The sequence below is a fragment of the Portunus trituberculatus genome, chromosome 21 (assembly GCF_017591435.1).
Source record: "Portunus trituberculatus isolate SZX2019 chromosome 21, ASM1759143v1, whole genome shotgun sequence".
NCBI lineage: Eukaryota > Metazoa > Arthropoda > Malacostraca > Decapoda > Portunidae > Portunus > Portunus trituberculatus.
Genome location: NC_059275.1, coordinates 10,644,534 through 10,667,033, shown reverse-complemented (window position 1 = coordinate 10,667,033; position 22,500 = coordinate 10,644,534). Strand labels below are relative to the sequence as shown.

Sequence of the window (22,500 nt, the reverse complement as noted above, 5' to 3'; positions counted from 1 at the left end):
CTCTCTCTCTCTCTCTCTCTCTCTCTCTCTCTCTCTCTCTCTCTCTCTCTCTCTCTCTCTCTCTCTCTCTCTCTCTCTCTCTCTCTCTCTCTCTCTCTCTCTCTTCTTTAATGCGATGTAGAAATAGAAAGAATTGAGTGCCAGTGAAAAGGAGGAGGGGGAGGAGGAGAAAAATAGGAGAAAAGGAAATATTTGTAATGGTACTAATGATGAAAGAAAGGGAAGAAACAAGGAAAATAAGGGAAAATCCAGAGATTGTAAAAATATCGAATTAATTTAAAGTAATGATGAAAAACGATTTAATGGAGAAATAGATAACACGAAGACATACTGATAGAGAGAGAGAGAGAGAGAGAGAGAGAGAGAGAGAGAGAGAGAGAGAGAGAGAGAGACTTCGTAACCAGGTATCAAGGAAGTAAACTGAGTGACCAGCAAAACTAAAACAAATGAAGAACAAATAATGAAAATGAAAATGACAAAAATAGGAAAACTCAACAGGAAGCCAATGAAGCAAAAGAGACACTAACAAAAAGAAGCAAAAAGGAGGAAACAAAGCATAATAGGAAAATAATATAGAAAACAAGGAAAGAATGGAAATGAATGCAAATGTGATAAAAGTAGGAAAGGAAGAAAATAAACAAGAGACTGACGAAAAGGAACAAGAAGAGGGAAACGAGAATACAATAAGAGAAATGAATAATAGGGAAGGCAAACAAGGAAGTGAATGGTGAAGTGAAATATTTCCCATGTCAAGAATGAATCAGTCACCCATTGTAAAGAAAACGCGATGGAGGAAACGCACGAAGCTCAAGGATTATTTTCAAGGTGTTCTTTCTTTGATTTCCGACCTTGGTGACACTGGTTTATCTGTTAATCGTTTATCTGTCCATTTATTTACTTGTTTATTTCTTTATCTATTCATGTCGTGTAGTTTTTTTTTTTTTTTTATTTCCTGTCATCAGTTCGTTTTTCGGTGTCTTACTTTCATGTTTCTTTCTTTTCTTCCTACTTGTCTATCTTTTTCATTTCTTGAACAGGAAGGCACGTGTATCATTTACCTCTTTTTTTTCTTTTCCTTTTTATTTCCTATATCCGTTTTATTTAATTTCCCTTCACTCAAGCTAGGAAAATACTTTTTTTTTTACTTCATTCTCATTTTTTTTATTGTTACTTCATTTATTTGTTAATTTGTCATTTTGAATCGATATTCTATTTTATTTGTTTATTCATTATTTTACTATTTCGTTCATATTTTATTTACTTATTCATCTTTTTCATTTTAGATATTCATTTTCTCTTAATATCATTTCAATCTCCTTCTTTATGTTCGAGCATAAAAAATCACATCTTTCCACTCTCATCGACTTAGCTCCTATTTCCGTTATCTGCGTGTAGTATGTTAAATACTCTCTCTCTCTCTCTCTCTCTCTCTCTCTCTCTCTCTCTCTCTCTCTCTCTCTCTCTCTGGTAATCGGAAAGAAAGTATCAGGAAAAAAGTAACTGCAAAAAAGCAACAACTTTTGTTAGGAAAAAAGTGTTTCTTATATTTAGGAAAAAAGTAACACCTGTCACATTTACATACTCATGCCATAAAATAATCTAAAAAACATGTAGGTTTGGAACTTTACATACTCATGCCATAAAAAAGCTAAAAAACATGTAGGTTTGGAACTTTTGACCTATGTCAAGAGAATATATTTATTTTAAGTAATAATTCGGGTTATACATATATTATGTCCAATACCTTCTAAAAATTTTGAAATGGTCTTTCTTCGTTCCACTCTGTCATTGCAAAGACGTTGTAGTCGCTTCTGCGCTTGAATGGCCTTTCTGCTGTTCTTTTCTTTGGATGCAATGCCAATCAGGTCTTATTGCACCAAAGTGTCGACAGTGTCATGATCCTTCCGGAACCACTCTATACATTTAAATATAGACGGATGATGGTGTCCAACCAAGTTTGAGAACTTGTTATTCCAACCTTCACATACATTGTTGGTACGAGAGTTTCCTTGTAATGTAGCTTCATGGACATTCCAGACATATGGGGGGTACTTTGGGGTACAAGACGCAGCCTAACACCCTGTGAATCCTCGATCTGTCGGGATCTGTAGCCACCAGACACGTAGGTTACATCAAAATAGTCTACCAGCTCTTCTGCCTCTGGAGGACTAATGGTCTTTAGTTACGCCATACCCTCTAGTACCTCATTAGTGGGCAGGAAGGCAAGTCCATCCAACATACCACAGAAAAGCCGGAACCCCTGGTTTGAATGGTAATGTTGTGCAAGGCCAATCTCTTGAATTTTATGCCAAGTGCTCTGCGTAAGGTGGTAGAAACATCCCTTGCTATCCACTTCTCTACCAGAGCTGGCACTCACTGCACGTAAAACAGCATCTTCGAAGTCGCTCACAACCGTCTGCACTTGAAGGTTATATCCTAACTCCGAGTACACTGCTCTTGACTTCTTCTGTAGCAAAGAATATACACATGAAACATAAGTATCACCGAATGAGACTCTGAGCACATAAACCTGAGTGAACTGTGGTGGTGCCATCTTGAAGTTACCATCCATGTAGATGGTCTCTGCAGCTGCTAGACGAATTAGGTCATCTTCTGGTGCACAGGCAATGATACGAGATTTTGCTTCTGGCCCGTTGTCATAAAGGAGGAATTGCTGAGGGTTGGGTCCTAGTGTTACCTTCCACTCATCTGGCAATATGAAGTCGCATAGGTTTTCAGGGATGGCTGGTGTGCGCCGTTGATAGCGAAGGGATCGCTTGGTATTCTCTTCACACGGAAACCGCTTCTGAACATCATGGTCCTGACTGGCAACTGCTTAGGCAAAGACTTGGGATGGTTTGTCCAGAGAGGTGGCTGCTTGCTGCTTCATGTTACGACACATAGCATAAGTCACGCTAGTTTGGTAAGAAGTGTGGTTGTGAGGTAGCCCTGCCTGTGGATTATCCAACTTGTGTGTAGTGCTTAGACTTCCTCTACAATTTCTGCTTCCTTTCTCTGAACATTTACACCAATTTTTTTTCTTTTCGGGTGCACGAACGTGTATACATGTATCCTTCAAAACAAATCTTGGTGCCACCCTTATTGCTCTTTATGACCTCCATGCTGCGACTGACTATGTAAGCAACTACTCATATGAAGTAGGCTCGCATTAAGTTCTGCAAAACTGAAACAGTGAGCAAAAACCCCGAATCAGCAAAAAAATAAATAATGCACATCGTGAGCAAATGAATCTTAACCAAAACTCCGAATCAGCAAATTAATAAGCTTTTAAGTAATGCACAAATTATTATTAAACGTGATGTGAAAACCCCTTGATACTTTTTTCCCGTGGTACTTTCTTTCATGTTGCGTTTTTTCTTGTTGCTTTCTTTCGGTTATATTTTTTCTTTTTACTTTTTTCCTGATACTTTCCATCCTAGATTCTCTCTCTCTCTCTCTCTCTCTCTCTCTCTCTCTCTCTCTCTCTCTCTCTCTCTCTCTCTCTCTCTCTCTCTCTCTCTCTCTCTCTCTCTCTCTCTCTCTGTGTGTGTGTGTGTGTGTGTGTGTGTGTGTGTGTGTGTGTGTGTGTGTGTGTGTGTGTGTGTGTGTAATGCAATCAGTACACTCAATCAGTACACTCAAGGTTACGTACTATTGTCCTGACTAAGGTGGCGAGACGAGAGGAGGGGAAGGAGAAGGAATGCTGTTGTGTACTGGAACCATATTCTGAAACACTTCCTCTCCGGGCCTCCCCTCCATTCAAAAGACTAGTTGAAGTTACAAGGAATTTTAACAATTTTTCTTCATTATTAAAAGGAGAAATAGCCTTGAGTACACGGCCAATCATCCCTGTGAGCTTTGAAAATTGTCGTGGTGAGAGAGCAAAGCGTTTCTGAATGCTGGCCTTATTACCTTTGTCTCTCCCGGCGCCTCTCTCTTAACTAGTGAAGTGGCAAGACCCGGGTAGTGTGTCTATTGTGTGAGCTGTTCCTTCTCTAATTGGGTTGTGCTATCTGGCATTGTCACTGTGTTATTTACGACCATTGGAGTAATTACAGAAGAATACAAAGGTAGAATAAAGACAAATAATAAAAGGCAACAGATCATTTCGTCCGTTCGAGGTTGACTGCAGTTATCAACACTATTCAAATCTAAGGAAGAACAAGCGGCGTCAGACTTGTCGGCCCTTACTAGGTTATTTGTAAGCAACAGTAGCAGAAAAAAGAGTTAAGATACATATGAAGGAATAGATAAAGCTGTAATATGAATAAGTTTTTTTTCCTTACGATGTTGTTTACTCATACGTATCATGAAGTGACAGAAACCAAGCAGCATCATATCTATTGGCTCATATGAGATTGTTTTTGTACAACTAATGGACACTGGATCAATATGCATGGAGATTTCACTTATTCTCACCTCCTTATTCTGTTATTCTTACTAAAGCGAGAGTTAATTAGTATTCATCCCCTTTGCTTGTAAATTCTCAACCTCTCCTCTAATCATGTTTTACTGTAAGGGATGAAACGTTCGCTATTGTGTATTAAAATGTAATGTAACGTAACATAACACAGTGAACGATAGATCGGTATGTTTTTAATTTATTGCTCTACAGATATTTCTGTAATATTTTTCTCTTTTTAAATATTATTTTTTTATTTTTCTTCGTGATCATTGTTATAGTCGTAGTAGTAGTAGTAGTAGTAGTAGTAGTAGTAGTTGTTGTTGTTGTAAGTGGTGGTGGTGGTGCTAGTGGTGGTGGTGGCGGTGATGGTGGTGGGTAGTGATGATGAAGTTACACGACTCTTTTCCTTTGAGCGGTGGTGGTGGTGGTGATTGCGGTGGTGGTGGTGATGACTAAAGAAAGTGTGAATCTTGTGGTGAGCGGTAATGGTGAGAACAGTGACGTGGTAGTGATGATTTGCCTGATTTGTGGTTCTTGTGGTGAGATAGTGACTGCAGAGAGAGAGAGAGAGAGAGAGAGAGAGAGAGAGAGAGAGAGAGGGGAGGAATATATGATGTAGAATGCAAGTTTGCGGTAATTCATTAACAGGCAACACAGGTATAATAAAAAGTAAATATTGCAAAATAAAGGACACATTTATCCACCAGAGACTTAATAATAAATTCACTAATACACTAAATACTTCATTTCAATCAATTACTCTATGAAATGCAAATATGTGTGTGTGTGTGTGTGTGTGTGTGTGTGTGTGTGTGTGTGTGTGTGTGTGTGTGTTTCACTGTATGATCTGCTGCAGTCTCTGACGAGACAGCCAGACGTTACCCTACGGAACGAGCTCAGAGCTCATTATTTCCGATCTTCGGATAGGCCTGAGACCAGGCACACACCACACACCGGGACAACAAGGTCACAACTCCTCGATTTACATCCCGTACCTACTCACTGCTAGGTGAACAGGGGCTACACGTGAAAGGAGACACACCCAAATATCTCCACCCAGTCGGGGAATCGAATCCCGGTCCTCTGGCTTGTGAAGCCAGCGCTCTAACCACTGAGCTACCGGACGTGTGTGTGTGTGTGTGTGTGTGTGTGTGTGTGTGTGTGTGTAATTCACCTCGGTCGTCTGCTGGTCATCCAGCCAATCGTCCCCATTACGGAGCGAGCTTAGAGCTCATAGACCGATCTTCGGGTAGGACTGAGCCACAACACTCTCCACACACCGGGAAAGCGAGGCCACAACCCGTCGAGTTACATCCCGTACCTATTTACTGCTATAGGTGAACAGGGGCCACACATTAAGAGGCTTGCCCATTTGCCTCGCCGCTTTCCAGGACTCGAATCTGGCCCTCTCGATTGTGAGTCGAGCATGCTAACCACTACACTACGCTGTGTGTGTAATTCACCTCCTCCTCCTCGGTCGTCTGCTGGTCACCCAGCCAGTCTTTCCCATTACGGAGCGAGCTCAGAGCTCATAGACCGATCTTCGGGTAGGACTGAGACCACATCAACACACAACACACACCAGGAAAGCGAAGCCACAACCCCTCGAGTTACATCCCGTACCTATTTACTGCTAGGTGAACAGGGGCCACACATTAGGAGGCTTGCCCATTTGCCTCGCCGCTTACGGGGACTCGAACCCGGCCTCTCGATTGTGAGTCGAGCGTGCTAACCACTACACTACGCGGTGTGTGTGTAATTTTTTTTTTTTTCACTGTTTGATCTGCTGCAGTCTCTGACGAGACAGCCAGACGTTACCCTACGGAACGAGCTCAGAGCTCATTATTTCCGATCTTCGGACAGGCCTGAGACCAGGCACACACCACACACCGGGACAACAAGGTCACAACTCCTCCATTTACATCCCATACCTACTCACTGCTAGGTGAACAGGGACTACACGTGAAAGGAGACACACCCAAATATCTCCACCCGGCCGGGGAATCGAACTCCGGTCATCTGGCTTGTGAAGCCAGTGTGTGTGTGTGTGTGTGTGTGTGTGTGTGTGTGTGTGTGTGTGTGTGTGTGTGTGTGTGTGTGTGTGTGTGTGTGTGTGTGTGTGTGTATGTGTATGTGTGTGTTTCACCTTGGAAGGAAGAGTCAGTGGCCAGTTGGTTCCCACAGCAATCTACCTGTGTGTGTGTGTGTGTGTGTGTGTGTGTGTGTGTGTGTGTGTGTTGGTTCCCACAGTGTGTGTGTGTGTGTGTGTGTGTGTGTGTGTGTGTGTGTGTGTGTGTGTGTGTGTGTGTGTGTGTGTGTGTGTGTGTGTGTGTGTGTGTGTGTGTGTGTGTTTATCTGTCTGTCTGTTTGTCGGGTATCCTTAGTCGGAGTTGTGTATATAGTCTCTCTCTCTCTCTCTCTCTCTCTCTCTCTCTCTCTCTCTCTCTCTCTCTCTCTCTCTCTCTCTCTCTCTCTTGCTCATTTTCTCAGCTCTCCTTCCTCTCCTTCCTCTTCCTCTCTTGGCTTACCTTTGTCCCTCGCTCCTTCTACCTGCCTGTCTCTCTCTCTCTCTCTCTCTCTCTCTCTCTCTCTCTCTCTCTCTCTCTCTCTCTCTCTCTCTCTCTCTCTCTCTCTCTCTCTCTCTCTCTCTCTCTCTCTCTCTCTCTCTCTCTCTCTCTCTCTCTCTCTCTCTCAGTAAAGCATCTCAAAGTAAAACACTGAACACGCAAACAGACAGATAGACAGACGAATAAATAAATGCTGGCAACTACTTGAATTTACCCCCGCCCGGCTGATACTTCTGGAAAACGAATGTTGTCCCTCCTACCCTGCTTCGTCGTCGTCCTCCTCCTCCTCCTCCTCCTCGATATAGGACACTCTCTATCTCTTCCTAACTTTACCAATAACCAGGAGCGCAGGCCCGTCTCAGCGGCGTGTTTCAAGCTGTACTCGTAAAGGTAAATCTGCGTCTGTGATTTTCCAAGACCATTGTCACTGCCCTGAATAAATCTCCCGCGTGGCCTAGGAAGAAGAAGAAGAAGAGGAAGAGGAGAAGGAGGAGGAGAAGGAGATGGAGAAGGAGGAGGAGGAAAAAGCAGCCGTGACCGATGGGCCAAGAAGGAAGGGACTGTTAGAGCTGGAAAGAGAAAAATTCGTTAGGGATTGGCTGTGGAATAGGAGCAGAAAGAGAGAGAGAGAGAGAGAGAGAGAGAGAGAGAGAGAGAGAGAGAGAGAGAGAGAGAGAGAGAGAGAGAGAGAGTGAGTTTCGATTTAAAGGTAAGAAAGCTGTAGGCAGGTGTTTGGTTAGTTAAATGGAAGAAGGTGAGAAAGGAGGAGGAGGAAGAAGAGGAAGAGGAGGAGGAGGAGGAGGAGGAGGAGGAGGAGGAGGAGGAGGAGGAGGAGGAGGAGGAGAAGGAGACCTAATATATCCAAGGAAGGTTTGAGAACGAAAAATACCTGACAAAGGAAATTAATGAAATGTAGAATGGGGAACCAAACAATAGAGAAACAGAAAGAATATGTACAAAAAGAAAAAAAAGAAGGAAGCGGACAAGGAAGAGATCGAACTGAACCAAGAAAATGCAAGAAACTAAGTAAGAAAAAAAATATGTGCAACTAAAAACATAAATGAAAAAAATTGAAACGAAAAGAAAAGTTAAGAGAGAGACATTTTCAAGAATATAAAAAAAAATGAGTTGAGAAGAGAAAAATGCAAAAAGAAACACGAAGGATACAAAACATTACAACGCAAAGGCTAGGATGATGATGCTTTATAAATCTTTCAGTCACTATAGTACCTGAACTCCACCTCACCTCACCTAACGTAACCTAATCAAATCTTCCAAAGTTGCAGTTTCCAATGAGTTTTCCACTGGCCTTTTGTCTCGTGTCTTCCTTCGTTCACTCTTTCGTCACTATAAACAAATCTTAGTACCTCCTCTCTTTTCTCATCCTTACTCTAGATTTTAAGATCATGTATCATTAAGCTTTATCTCCTCCTCTCTCTCTTCTCCTCTTTATATCCCTACCCTCTCTTCTTTTCTTCCTATTACATGATTTACATTAAGACTCTTCCTCTCTTTTCAATTATTTTCTTCTATACTCTCTCTCTCTCTCTCTCTCTCTCTCTCTCTCTCTCTCTCTCTCTCTCTCTCTCTCTCTCTCTCTCTCTCTCTCCCTCGCTTCCTCTCTCACATTGCTCCCTCCCTCTCTTTCTCACACTATCCCCTCTTACTCTCTCTTCCTTTCACATGGTCACCTACACGCACGCCACCAAGCATCACCACACTTTCCAGCACCATCACCACCACTATAGCGAAGTGATTCTAGTGATGATATTGACTGAATTGTAATGAAAAGCTTCTTGATTTTCTTGGTTGTGGTGAGGAGTGATAAACAGATGAAAGGGAGGAAAGGATGAGAAGGTGGAATGGAAGAATCAGAGAGGGAGAGGGAGAGGGGCAAGAAAAGAGGGAGGGAGAGGTGGAAGAAAAGACTGCAAGCAGTGAAACCAGTCCAAAGGTTAAAGGGCAGACGCGCACGCACGTAGACACACACACACACACACACACACACACACACACACACACACACACACACACAGAGAGAGAGAGAGAGAGAGAGAGAGAGAGAGAGAGAGAGAGAGAGAGAGAGAGAGAGAGAGAGAGAAAGACAGACAGACAGACAGACAGACAGACGGACAGAGAGAGAGAGAGAGAGAGAGAGAGGGGGCGATATGATGATATATAACCTTCCTAAATAGGTATTCCCAGAAACGCTGTCCACACACACACACACACACACACACACACACACACACACACACACACACACACACACACACACACACACACACACACACACACACACACGAGAATCAAAACTCAATTCATGAAGTCCACGGCAATTATGGAGGATTCGTAGAAATGGTCATGTTTTTTTTGGAAGGGTTCACCTCAAGGACCTTTTCAAGACACATCTGCAAACTCCTGACACGAAAAAAATATATATGTATGACTTACCCAAACTTACGCAAGCGTCCCGCCCACACCACTCCGCCCACTCGTACAGGCCACCACGCCCTCCTAGCCCATCTCCTACTCTTTGAAAATACTGATGTAGTGGTAGTTTTTATTTGATTGTGTATATAGTTCAACGTGTGTGTGTGTGTGTGTGTGTGTGTGTGTGTGTGTGTGTATGCAAGGATTTTTAGAGGCTATTTTTTTTTTATTGTTGTAATACTTCATTTCACTCCACCGAGAATTAATGATGAACGACAGAAAGGGGGAAAAAATAGCTAATCCCAGAAAATGAAAAATTGCATTCGTACGTAAATAATTATTTGATGAATACCAACACGAAACAAAGAAAACTATGAAAGGAAATAAAAACGTAAAAAAAATCACGCATAGAAAATAAAGAAAGGAAACCAGTGTAGGAAAACTGAATATAAATTCGCTTACTAAATCCGTCACAAAAATCTCTAATACGAAGAGGCGCAAGAAGGAAAAATACAGCAAAGTTTTAAGAATTTACTTGTTTCCAAAGCCAAACAACAAACACAACAGAGGTTGGAATCCCTCGCGGCCTCATCACTGTGAGCCGCAGATGGAATGCACAGGTATTTTTCAACTCTGGATGACGCAACCAACACTACGTGCTCATAAATGCTTTGATCTCTCACCACAAATATTTTTAAAGGCCACGGAGATGATTAGCTGTTGATAATGGAGAAGGTTGGTTCATCAGTCACTATTACCGTAAAAAAAATAAATAAAAAAAACGTTAACACAACTATAGGTTTTGAAAGGTACTTAAGATGCAGGGCAGAATGGGTCCTGAAGATTATAGATGCATCCAGCGCAACAGAAAGGAAAACAAATGAAGGACGAATACCAGTGGACGCATTATATATTTGTACAAGTATCAATTCGGACGAAGCTGATACAGGAACACTACTCTACTCGTATGTAAGTCAACGAAAGACAGCTCAGCGTGGAATTTTACTGCAAAGAGATACAAATTGTAAGAATGAAAGGAGGAGGAAGAGGAGGAGAACGAGAACCCAAGAGACCACGACCCTTAATTTCAACAAGAGAAGGTCAGGTCACGTGGGACGCAACACCTCCTCCTCCTCCTCCTCCTCCTCCTCCTCCTCCTCCTCCTCCTCCTCCTCCTCCTCCTCCTCCTCCTCCTCCTCCTCCTCCTCCTCCTCCTCTTCCGTTTCCTCCTCCTCCTTCTCCGTTTCCTCCTCCTCCTCCTCCTCCTCGTGTGACGCAACAAATATTCTGGCGGACACACACACAGTCCTACCCGAAGATCGGTCTGAGCTCGCTCCGTAATGGGGAAGGCTGGCTTGGTGACCAGTAGACTACCGTGGTGGTGAACACACACACACACACACACACACACACACACACACACACACACACACGGTAGCTCAGTGGTTAGAGCGCTGGCTTCACAAGCCAGAGGACCGGGGTTCGATCCACCCGGCCGGGTGGAGATATTTGGGTGTGTCTCCTTTCACGTGTAGCCCCTGTTCACCTAGCAGTGAGTAGGTACGGGATGTAAATCGAGGAGTTGTGACCTTGTTGTCCCGGTGTGTGGTGTGTGCCTGGTCTCAGGCCTATCCCAAGATCGGAAATAATGAGGTCTGAGCTCGCTCCGTAGGGTAACGTCTGTCTGTCTCGTCAGAGACTGCAGCAGATCAAAAAGTGAAACACACACACACACACACACACACACACACACACACACACACACACACACATGTAAAACTGGGCTATGATATACAATGATGTCAGGTTAGTGTTTCAAGATGTATCTGTGTGCATGTTTTTTTTTTTTTTTTTTTTTTTTTTTTTTTTGTGTGTGTGTGTGTGTGTGTGTGTGTGTGTGTGTGTGTGTGTGTGTGTGTGTTCACCACCACGGTAGTCTACTAGTCACCAAGCCAGTCTTCCCCATTACGGAGCGAGCTCAGACCGATCTTCGGGTAGGACTGAGACCACAATACCTTCCACACACCGGGAAAGCGAGGCCACAACCCCCCGAGTTACATCCCGTACCTATTTACTGCTACGTGAACACATTAAGAGGCTTGCCCATTTGCGTCGCCGCGCCAGGGACTCGAACTCGGCCCTCTCGATTGTGAGCCGAGAGTGCTAACTACTAAACTACGCAGTGTGTGTGTGTGTGTGTGTGTGTGTGTGTGTGTGTGTGGTTGAGGTTATTAAGATCGTTTCACTCCTTGTCGAGAGAGAGAGAGAGAGAGAGAGAGAGAGAGAGAGAGAGAGAGATGTGTGTACATAATTGAACTGACGTAACTGTGTAAGAATGTCGTGTGTGTGTGTGTGTGTGTGTGTGTGTGTGTGTGTGTGTGTGTGTGTGTGTGTGTGTGTGTTATAAGAGCGTGGAGTTTCCAGATAAACACAGGAAATGACGAGAAATGTTTTTAAAATACTAAATTATTTTTCGTAATAGTAATGATGATGATAATAATAACAATAATAATAATAATGATAATAATAATAATAACAATTATTATTATTATTATTATTATTATATTAATGATGATAATAATAACAATAATAATGATAATAATAGCAATAGAAATAATATAGCAACAACATTAGTAGATCTTTCTAGAAAAAAACGTAGCATTAGAGAAGAGGCACTACATAAACAACGAAAATTTCAGATACACAGGTGGAAATTCAAAGACATAAGACAAAAAACGGGAATGACGAGGAAGAAGACTAAAAAAGAGAAGAAAGAAAAGAAAAGCGGGAAAAAACATGTAGCACAAGATCCTGTTATATGAATCCTTCCCTCCGTCCTTTCCAGACTCGAGGTGCCCTTAAGAGGAAGAGGAGGAGGAGGAGGAGGAGTGTCTTTAGGGCCGCAGGGCATAGGGTGACTCAGGGGCGGGGCGGGACGGGGCAGGGCACAGGGGAATGGGTCGAGAGAACGGGACTGGAAGCTGGAGGGAGAGAGAGAGAGAGAGAGAGAGAGAGAGAGAGAGAGAGAGAGAGAGAGAGAGAGAGTCACATTTACTATAATACTATACTACTACTACTACTACTACTACCACTACTACTACTACTACTACCACTACCACTACCACTACTACCACCACCACCACCACCACCACTACCACCACCACCACTACACCACCACCACCACCACCACCACCACCACCACCACCACCACCACCACCACCACCACCACCACCACCACCACCACCACCACCACCACCACCACCACCACCACCACCACCACCACCACCACCACCACCACCACCACCACCACCACCACCACCACCACCACCACCACCACCACCACCACCACCACCACCACCACCACCACCACCACCACCACCACTGCCACCACCACTGCACCACCACACCACCACCACCACCACCACTGCCACCACCACCACCACCAACAACAACAACAACAACAACAACAATAATAACAACAACAATAATAACAATACCACCACAACCAACAACAACAACAACAACAACAACACAACAACTACTACTACTACTACTACTACTACTACTACTACTACTACTACTACTATAACCTTCTCTCAGCCACCAGTCCTCACCATTATCTCCTTCCCGTCTGCTATACCACCACCACCACCACCACCACCACCGAGCCATAACGGGACCGGTGTGGCGCCCTCACCTCCACCTCGTGTCGTGGGTGGATAACTTCACGCCGAACTTCACCTCACCTGTTGCTAACTCCGCCACCACCACCACCACCATCACCTTTACTATAACTGCTGGTACCCCCAAACACCACCACCACCATTATATACAACCATTTCTTTCCTCCCCTCCTTTTCACTTTCTTATTTTCTTTATTTTTCTTTGTCTCCTTTTTCTTTTATCTTGTCTTCATTTTTCTTTTATTCTCTTTCTTCCTATGCTATATCATTTTTGCCCTTTCTGTTCCGTTTTTTTTTTTCTTTTTCTTTTTTTTTTTTATCTTTCATTCCCTACTTTCTTATTCCACCTTCCCTTCCCTCTCATTCCATACTTTCCCTTACCTTACCGTACCGTACCTTACCTTACCTTACCTTACCTTACCTTATCTCACCTTTCATTTTATACCATACCTAACGTTCTCTTCCCATCCCTTCCCTTACTCTTATCTAACCTAACTTAACCTTACCTTACCTCATTTTGCCATATCATATCATTCTTATTTGTTCCCTCTCCTTATCTTGCATGCCACTCCATTTCCCTTTCCTTTACGTGTGTGGACGTATTTGTGGTGGCGTGTGGATATCACTCATAGGAAGTTCTGTTTACAACCTGTGAGCCTACACGTTTCTGGGAACTACTGCAGATACGTGGCTAGGCAAAGATATCGAAACACTCAAACTTTTCCGACTAAGTATAAGGAAAAAAGATGATTCATGAAGCATTCTACTCAGGTTTCTGTTATAGCCAAGGGCATGTGACTCATTGTGTTTGAGTAGTAGTAGAAGTAGTAGTAATAGTAGTAGTAGTAGTAGTGGTGGTAATAGTAGTAGTAGTAGTAGTAGTAGTAGTAGTAGTAGTAGTAGTAGAAATTCACCATTGTATTTACTAACAATTAACTTATTAGCTTATGACAAAGGATAGTACATAGGAAAACTTTCTTCACGTCCACCTTTCCATTAGCAGTCTATCCTTGGGGAGGTTAAAGAAGAAGAGGAGGAGGAGGAGGAGGAGGAGGAGGAGAAAACTGGACTTACTAAACATACCAAACAGATGACATCACACTAGGGAACGAACGAAGGAGTGGAGAGGAAAGAGAGATGAAGAAGGTGGAAGAGGAGGTAAAGGTGGAGAAAGAGGGTAGAGGTGAAGGACGGAAGTAAAATGTAGGATGTGGAGGGATGGAACAGGATATGAAAGGAACCAGTGTGAAATAGGAAGTGAGAGGGAGAGGGGGGAATAGGAGAGAGGAAGGAGAGAGAGAGAGAGAGAGAGAGAGAGAGAGAGAGAGAGAGAGAGAGAGAGAGAGTGTGTGTGTGTTTATGTAGCTGTAGCTGTTGTCAGGGTTAACACGAGGTAGGGAGAGGGAGAGGGAGAGGGTCAGGTGTCCGTTCAGTGATGGAAGCGTAGCACGGAATTAAACATTAAGTTGACAAGCGTTTAAATGCATTGCGTCCCCTCCTTTCATCTCCCTTTCTCCCTCCAATATTTTTTTTTCTCTCTCCCTCGCTCTTTCCCTTCCTCCTTCCCCGTTTTCACACCACATTTCCCCTCACGTGGAAGAATGGACAGCTGCAAAAGACCATCATTATTCATCCACTCATCCACTCGTTTCCTTGTCCAGTCACCCTTTTTATTCTCTCGTTTGATAGTTTAACCATTCACTCATCCACTCGTCTATTCCATTTGTCTGTTCGTGTAGTAAGTACTTCACATATACACTCAAATATATTATTCAAACCAGTTCGTGTTTCGTCATTTGTTTAATGTTTTCTATGTAATTATAGTGATAGTATTTCCGTCCTTTTCCTCTCTATCTTCTTTCTTTCCTTTCTTCCTTCCTTTTTCTTTCTTTCTTTCTTCCTTCCTTCTCTCCTTCCTTCCTTCATTTCTATCCTACTTATGTTTTTTTCCCTCTTGGTTTCTTCTTATTCTTTCATCCTTCACGTTCCTTTATCATTAATTTATATCTATAGTCACACTCATTCCTTCCTTCCTTCTTTCTTTCATTTCCTCATTTTTGGTTTATTATCCTTTCATCTTCCTCCATGTTCTTTCACTATCATTCATTCCTATCCCTTGCCACACTTCTGTCCTTCCCTACCTTCCTTCCTCACTTCCTTTCCCTCTCACATCCCTGTCAACTTTCATCCACCTCTCATTCCTTCCCTGGCAAGAGCACGTGGTTGTCATCTAGCGCCTGACGTGGTTGCCTTAGTGATGGCTCGCCTGACTCACTGACATGGCGCGGGTATCGAACGTGGGATCCCTTCATCGTTAGATCAACCTAACACCGAAGAATCAATGCCAAGCTGATTATATATTCCTCATGTTGGTCTTAGTGGTGGCGGTGGTGGTGAGGGGGGGGATAATGAGTGATGTGTAGGTAATGATCGTAGTAGCGATCGTGGTTTGTTGGGATTACGATAGTGAAAATTGTTTATTAGCTGGTTGAAATGTAAATTGTTGTAGTGGTAGTGACGAGTAAAATGAATAGTGGTAGTAAGGATGATGATTGCACTTGAAATATTAATGACAGGAACGATTGTAGAGGTCATGCCGGTGATATTCATAGTAGCAGTAGTCACAGCAGTGAAAGATGAAAGATACTGAGCGAAAGAAGAACGAAAAGGCGGCGGGAAGCAGGACAAGTAAGGAAGAGAAGGTCGTGTGTCGCTGCGTGGCCTACCCTTCTCCAGTGTTGCAGGTTCGGTCTCGGTAGGAGGGACTCTGGGTTCAGTCTGGTCGAGTTATCAAGTTACGTAGCGCCAGAGTCAAGATCGTATCGTGGTGGACTGGCCAGAGTGTTTATCCATTGATCATCCCTGCTGACTGGTGTTGCATGCTCGTCTTGTCTGCTCTCATCGCGCTGTCAGAGGGAGAACAAGAGCCGCATTCCCAGGAGTCTCAGTGTCTCATTCGTACAAGTTATCAAGGTTTATTTACTGTAGGTTTTATTTCACCGTTGTAGTTTCGTGATATGTGGAGAAACTATCATTGTCTGGTCAGATTCTTCTTTTTTTATTCTTTTTAGAGCTTCAAAGTCCCATTCCAAGCTCTTTCAACAGAGTGTGGTGGAAGTTATTGGGATTTTCAAGGGTGCTTATATGATTTCAGTGATATTTGATGACAATCCTGCTACATCAGTGAAAAAATCATCTTCGTGCCCTCTGAAACTCAACCCTCACGAGAGAACAAAGCATTTCCAAAATTCTGACTCGGTAAGACGCGGTGGTTCTCCCTGACACGCGTTCCTCGGCCGCCACGTGCTGGATCTGGACGCGCGTCGCCTTTCCCTTCCTCCCTCAAACCCCTCACTCCCACCCTCACCTCCTGGACGGCAGCGCGGGGGTGAGGTTCCAAGTTTCCCATCCCGGACACGACTCGCTGACTGCCTGACTGTCACTCATCTCCCTGCGGACCACAGTGGTGACTCAGCCCCTCTCCAGCCCTTCCCAAGCCCCTCTCTAGTCCCCAGTCCCGTCCCGCCGCCTTCCGCCCCCGCCAGCCGACGCCACACGCCCACACCACGCGGCGATGCACTTCCAGGAGCCACCCGAGCCTGAAGCCGTTGTGGGGTGGATGGTCTGGAAGGGCGTGCGGGTCTGGAAGGTCTAGTGTATGTAGTTCATTGCCTTTTGATGAAAGCAATTATTACGAGGTTCGGAAATGACTTGGGGTAATTAACGCTTTCGCCAATTTTTTTTTTTTTTTTTTTGCTTCCCCGTATTGATTGTTCGTTTCTTGGCGACAACACAATGGAGGGCCGTGGCAAATTGGTCTGTACATTCACTCAGCGGGGGGGAGTTTGCCGAGTCCGACACACACACACACACACACACACACACACACAGGAGCTTAGCGGCGTCATCTTCCCGTCTTTGTTTTCGACGCGCGGAGTGTGAATCAGTGTGTGTGGGAGGGAAGCGGGGAGGTACTGAGTATGTGACTGAGGCGAAAAGCACCGTAACGTTTTGACATCCTCGACACCCTCTTCAGACTTTTTTCTCATCCTCTTCTTTCTCCTCGTCCTACTGCCCAAGCAATCTCGTAAAGGCCAATAGGTTTCTTAATATTTGATCCAGTGTTGTGCTCCTCCTCTTCCTCTTCTTCCTATACAACACCAACAACGACAACAACGACAACGACGACAACAACAACAACAACAACAACAACTTCTACTACTACTACTACTACTACTACTACTACTACTACTACTACTACTACTACTACTACTACTACTACTACTATTATAAACCACTCTGAAACAAACAAGGACACCACACTCATATAATCCCCAGTCACAGTGTCACAGCGTCACAGCACACCTTTGTCATGTGTGGAGTTGGTGAGGCAGGTGCGTCATACACCATACCAGGCACAGGTGTGAATGGCTGGGGGGTTGATAGGGGGTAGGGCAGGTGAGAAGATCCGGGTGGTAGTGATGGTGGTGGACTGATAACACTTGTGAGTCAGTACACACTTGAATGTTAGTGAGAGAGGACCAGTCACTCTTCTACCATTACCTCCACTCGCCTCCACTACCTCCACGATGCTCCTAACTGCCGAGGGAGTGTTCGTAGTGACCCAATAGAAGTAACCTAACCTATCATTAATCGAGAGCCGGGAAAAGAAAGTCGTGGAGTGTATTAATTTAATGGAAAGCGAATGACAGAACGAGGAAACTGTGTGTGTGGGGGCGATTGAGTGTAGTACAAGTATTGCGCTGTATTTTTCCCTTTAATTAGCAGTTTCACGTATTTATCTACACTGATTTCGTGATTATATTGGCTATTAATTTTTGTAGCTGTTATTGTTGTTACTGTGACTGTCGCTATTGTCACCTTTAGTTTGGTTAGGTTGTTGAATGTTTTGTTTCTCTTTTGCGTGGAACAGATAACAGTATATCCAGGTGTGATGTTTACTGAGAATGTAAATAAACAGAAGAACAGACAGACAGATGCAAAAAATAAATAAATAAAAAAAATAGACTGCCAAGAAAAGAAAACGAGGCATAGACTGACTGACATATACTAACAAGTAGATAAACCTGACCAATACGGAACACACATACATACAGACAGAAAGAGAAAAAACAGCAGATAGACTGATATAACAAATAGACTGGCTGAAAGACAGGAAAAGATAGATAGAAAGAAAGGATATGAGTTATTTTTGAGAGAGAGAGAGAGAGAGAGAGAGAGAGAGAGAGAGATGCGAGGACCGGATGAAGTGCGGGTTGATGACACACACACACACACACACACACACACACACACACACACACACAAACAGCTCTCAATTCGGGAACTCAATTTTCCACTTTTCTTTCCTTTGTCATTCCTTAATAACTGCCATCTTTATCTACACACACACACACACACACACACACACACACACACACACACACACACACACACACACACACACACGTATGATTAAAATATTTAGTTACCAATTGGTATTTTACTAACATGAGAGCTTTTTCTCTCTCTTTCATTTATCTTCCCTGTGAAAACTTAACTGCCAAGGTTGTATACAGTGTCCCACTCATGCTAGAATTAGTGGAAGTTAGATTACTGTATCAATACCAAGAAAACTCTTACTCACTCACTGCTAAGGAAATTACGTCCTAGAAATAGCAAATCACTTAAGCAACAGGTGACGCTTACTCACACACACACACACACACACACACACACACACACACACACACACACACACACACACACACACACACACACACACACACACACACACACACACGGACGAATGATATAATGAGCAACAATCACCTTAGCATCTTTCCATTATCAAAATTATATGCGAAAAAAAAGTCAGGTAATGTGATGAATACTTATCTCTCATTACGCAAAGACTCAAGTTAAAAAGTCTAGGTGAAAAAAAAAATAGATATTCTATGAAGCAAGCAAACACACCTGACTCAACTCACCTGTTATTATGTAAAAGATGAAATGTGAATCACGAGAGAGAGAGAGAGAGAGAGAGAGAGAGAGAGAGAGAGAGAGAGAGAGAGAGAGAGAGAGAGAGAGAGAGAGAGAGAGAGAATACAGACAGTACACATATTCAACACTTCCTACTCTTCTTTTTTATTTATCTTTTACTTTTCTTCTTTATATCTTAAAAAAAAAAGACGAGATGCATGTACCGTTGCGTCACGGACACACACACACACACACACACACACACACACACACACACACACACACACACACACACACACACACACACACACACACACAGGAGGGGAAAGCTGAATGTCTTGTAGCACCTTGTGACCTTCCTAACCTTTGACCGTGACACGACTAGGTGAAAGTTGGCACCACTCACCTGACCTGATCTGTGACCTCCCCTCCTCCTCCTCCTCCTCCTCCTCCTTTCTTCTTCCCGTCCCGTCTTTCCCGTATCGTTCATTAGCTTTTTTTTCCTATTTAAGTACTTTTCTTCCTCCTCCTTCTCCTCGTTGTCGTCGTCGTCGTCGTCGTCCTCCTCCTCCTCCTCCTCCTCCTCCTCCTCCTCCTCCTCCTCCTCCTCCTCCTCCTCGACTTCTAAAATGCATTCCCACGTACACCTGGCCCCATTCCTTACCTGAGTCACCTTTTCCTGCACACCTCCTCTTCTTCCCTGTCTCTTTTTCCTTCCATCTCTCCATCATGGCCGGAAATACAGGAAGAGGAGGAGGAGGAGGAGGAGGACATGGGCAAGAACAAGTCTTCAAGATGTAATAGAAGAGGGTGTTTCTTCATCTTCTTTATATTTCTTCTTTTTTCTTTCCTTCTTCTTCTTCTTTTCTTCTTCTTCTTCTTCTTCTTCTTCTTCTTCTTCTTCTTCTTCTTCTTCCTTCTTCCTTTTTCTTTTTCTTTTTCTTTTCTTTTCTTTTCTTCTTCTTCTTCTTCTTCTTCTTCTCTCACATTCTCTTCTCTTCGGCCACCTTTCCTTCTCTCCATTGTGTATAAATTCCTTTCTCCCTTCTTCTCTTTCCTCTTCTTGCCCCCTCCCCCTCCTTAACCCTCCCTCCCCAACTCCCTGTCTCTTTCACTTCTTTCTCTCCTCTTCCTCCTCCTTTACCTTCTCACCGCGGGAACACACAGGGAAAATAACTCATAACAATAGTCTCTCTCTCTCTCTCTCTCTCTCTCTCTCTCTCTCTCTCTCTCTCTCTCTCTCTCTCATTGGTTTACTCGTATTTCTTTCCCACACACGCCATTTGATATCCAATGAAACTGCATTCTTATTGTAGGAATATATTGTTTTTATTATCATTATTATCATTATTGTTATTATTTTTATTATTATTATTATTATTATTATTATTATTATTATTGTTATTATTGTTGTTGTTGTTGTTGTTGTTGTTGTGTGAGGAATAACATACTACTACTACTACTACTACTACTACTACTACTACTACTACTACTACTACTACTACTACTAACCCGTATGATATACAGAGAGAGAGAGAGAGAGAGAGAGTGTGTGTGTGTATGTGCGTGTGTCTGTGAGTATGTCATTTCCCCCCTCCATGTTTCCTCCCTCACAATCTTCACATTCCAAGCTATCCCCTTTTTTTTTTCCCTCCCTCCATCCCTTCCCTCTTTCCTATGTATCCCCGTCCCTTCACCCCAAACATCCTCCCCCTCCCTTCTCTCCTCCCCCTACCCTTCCACCACTCCCTTGATAATGCATTGAAATTCTTCTCAAGAGGAGGAAAGAGAATTGAGCTAAATTTCAAATCCTTCCCCTTCTTCACCTCTTCTCCTCTTCCCCTCCTTCCCTCCTCCTCCTTCTCTCATTCCTAACGTCCGTCCTCCCCCCTCCTCTTCCTTCCCCCTCTTTCCTTTTGCCCCACTAACCCTCCACCTTTCCCTCCTTCTCTTCGTCCGTACTTTCCCCTTCCTTTCTTTTCTTCCTTCATTCCTTCCCCGTTTCCTTCACCTTCCTTCATTTCTCTCCTTCTCTCATCTCTGCAAGTGACTGAACTGCAACCAAAGTACAAACCGGACACGATAAGGCGATTTGAAGCTTCCATTTTACTGGTTCACTTATTTCGTTCACTGCTTGTTGAATCTCTCTCTCTCTCTCTCTCTCTCCCTCCCTCTCTCTCTGAAACAACACGGAGAGAGAGAGAGAGAGAGAGAGAGAGAGAGAGAGAGAGAGAGAGACGTACCGTTTATGGATGGAAACTTCAAAACTTTACTTCACCACCACCACCACCACCACCATACCTTTGTGGTGACTCAGGAAGTGGCCGTTGTTTCCTCCTCCCGCTCCCCCCCCTCCCTCTAAGTGGCTCACCTGGCTTGGGGGGGAGGAGAGGCACAGGTAGGCAAGAGGAAGGGCAGCTCAGGATAAAGAGGAGCAATTACCCGAGTAGGTTTACCGGTGCACCTGGTGGTCTGTCTCTCCATCTCTCCATCCCCCCCCCCTCCTTCCCTTCCCCACTCACTTCTCTCTCTCTCTCTCCCCTTCTCTCCTGCTTCCTCTCTCTCTCCTGCTCTCTCTCTCTCTCTCTCACTCTCTCTCTCTCTCTCTCTCTCTCTCTCTCTCTCTCTCTCTCTCTCTCTCTCTCTCTCGGTACTTTTGTTTTGCTATTTATTTTTTTTCTCTTTCTTCTTACATAGGGTGATTTTGATGTTATTTCTTCTTTTATCAATTTTTTTCTCTCTTTGCATCTCCTTATTTCCTCCCCTCTATCTCCATCTCGCACGTCTCTATTCAAATTTTCCTCCTCCTCCTCCTCCTCCTCCTCCTCCTCCTCCAGGTACACCAACGCCCTTCCTGGCCAACACACACACACACACACACACACACACCTGCCTCACATGGATGTCTCGGGACGGTCCAAGACTCTCACCTGTACCGTCTCTCTCTCTCTCTCTCTCTCTCTCTCTCTCTCTCTCTCTCTCTCTCTCTCTCTCTCTCTCTCTCTCTCTCTCTCTCTCTCTCTCTCTCTCTCTCTCTCTCTCTCTCTCTCTCTCTCTCTCTCTCTCGAGGGTGAAGCGGAGGAATATGAGGGAAATTTGAGGGGAAACCTGAGGGGAGAGAAGGGAAAGAGGGAAGGAAGAGGGATGTAAATTGAGTTGGGATGATAGAGAGAGAGAGAGAGAGAGAGAGAGAGAGAGAGAGAGAGAGAGAGAGAGAGAGACCCTCCCAATAATACCCAGTAATTCCCTTCACCCCATCACGCTTCTCTCCCCTTTTTCCCCTCTCCACCTCTCCCCTCCCCCAATACCCTTCCCCTTTACCCATGCAGCTGTTAGTAATCCATCGTAATCCATCTCTGGTCTCATGGGATTCTTGCCACCCGTATCCACCCATGACCCTCCCTTACCCCCTAAACACCCATACTCTCCC

The 22,500-nt window shown here is 43.9% G+C and overlaps 1 protein-coding gene across 4 annotated transcripts in view; it reads left to right on the top strand.

Moving 5' to 3' along the window:
* LOC123507112 (fasciclin-3-like) overlaps positions 1-22,500 on the top strand; it is a 944,731-nt gene that overhangs the window by 848,258 nt on the left and 73,973 nt on the right. Inside the window, exon 1 of one of the 4 annotated variants that reach the window (XM_045259683.1) lies at positions 17,587-17,721. The exons of the other annotated variants lie outside the window; for them this stretch is intronic. The gene's annotated coding sequence lies outside the window, so the exon portion shown is untranslated. Of the gene's footprint in view, positions 1-17,586; positions 17,722-22,500 lie in introns of those variants that run through there. 4 annotated transcript variants of the gene reach the window in all.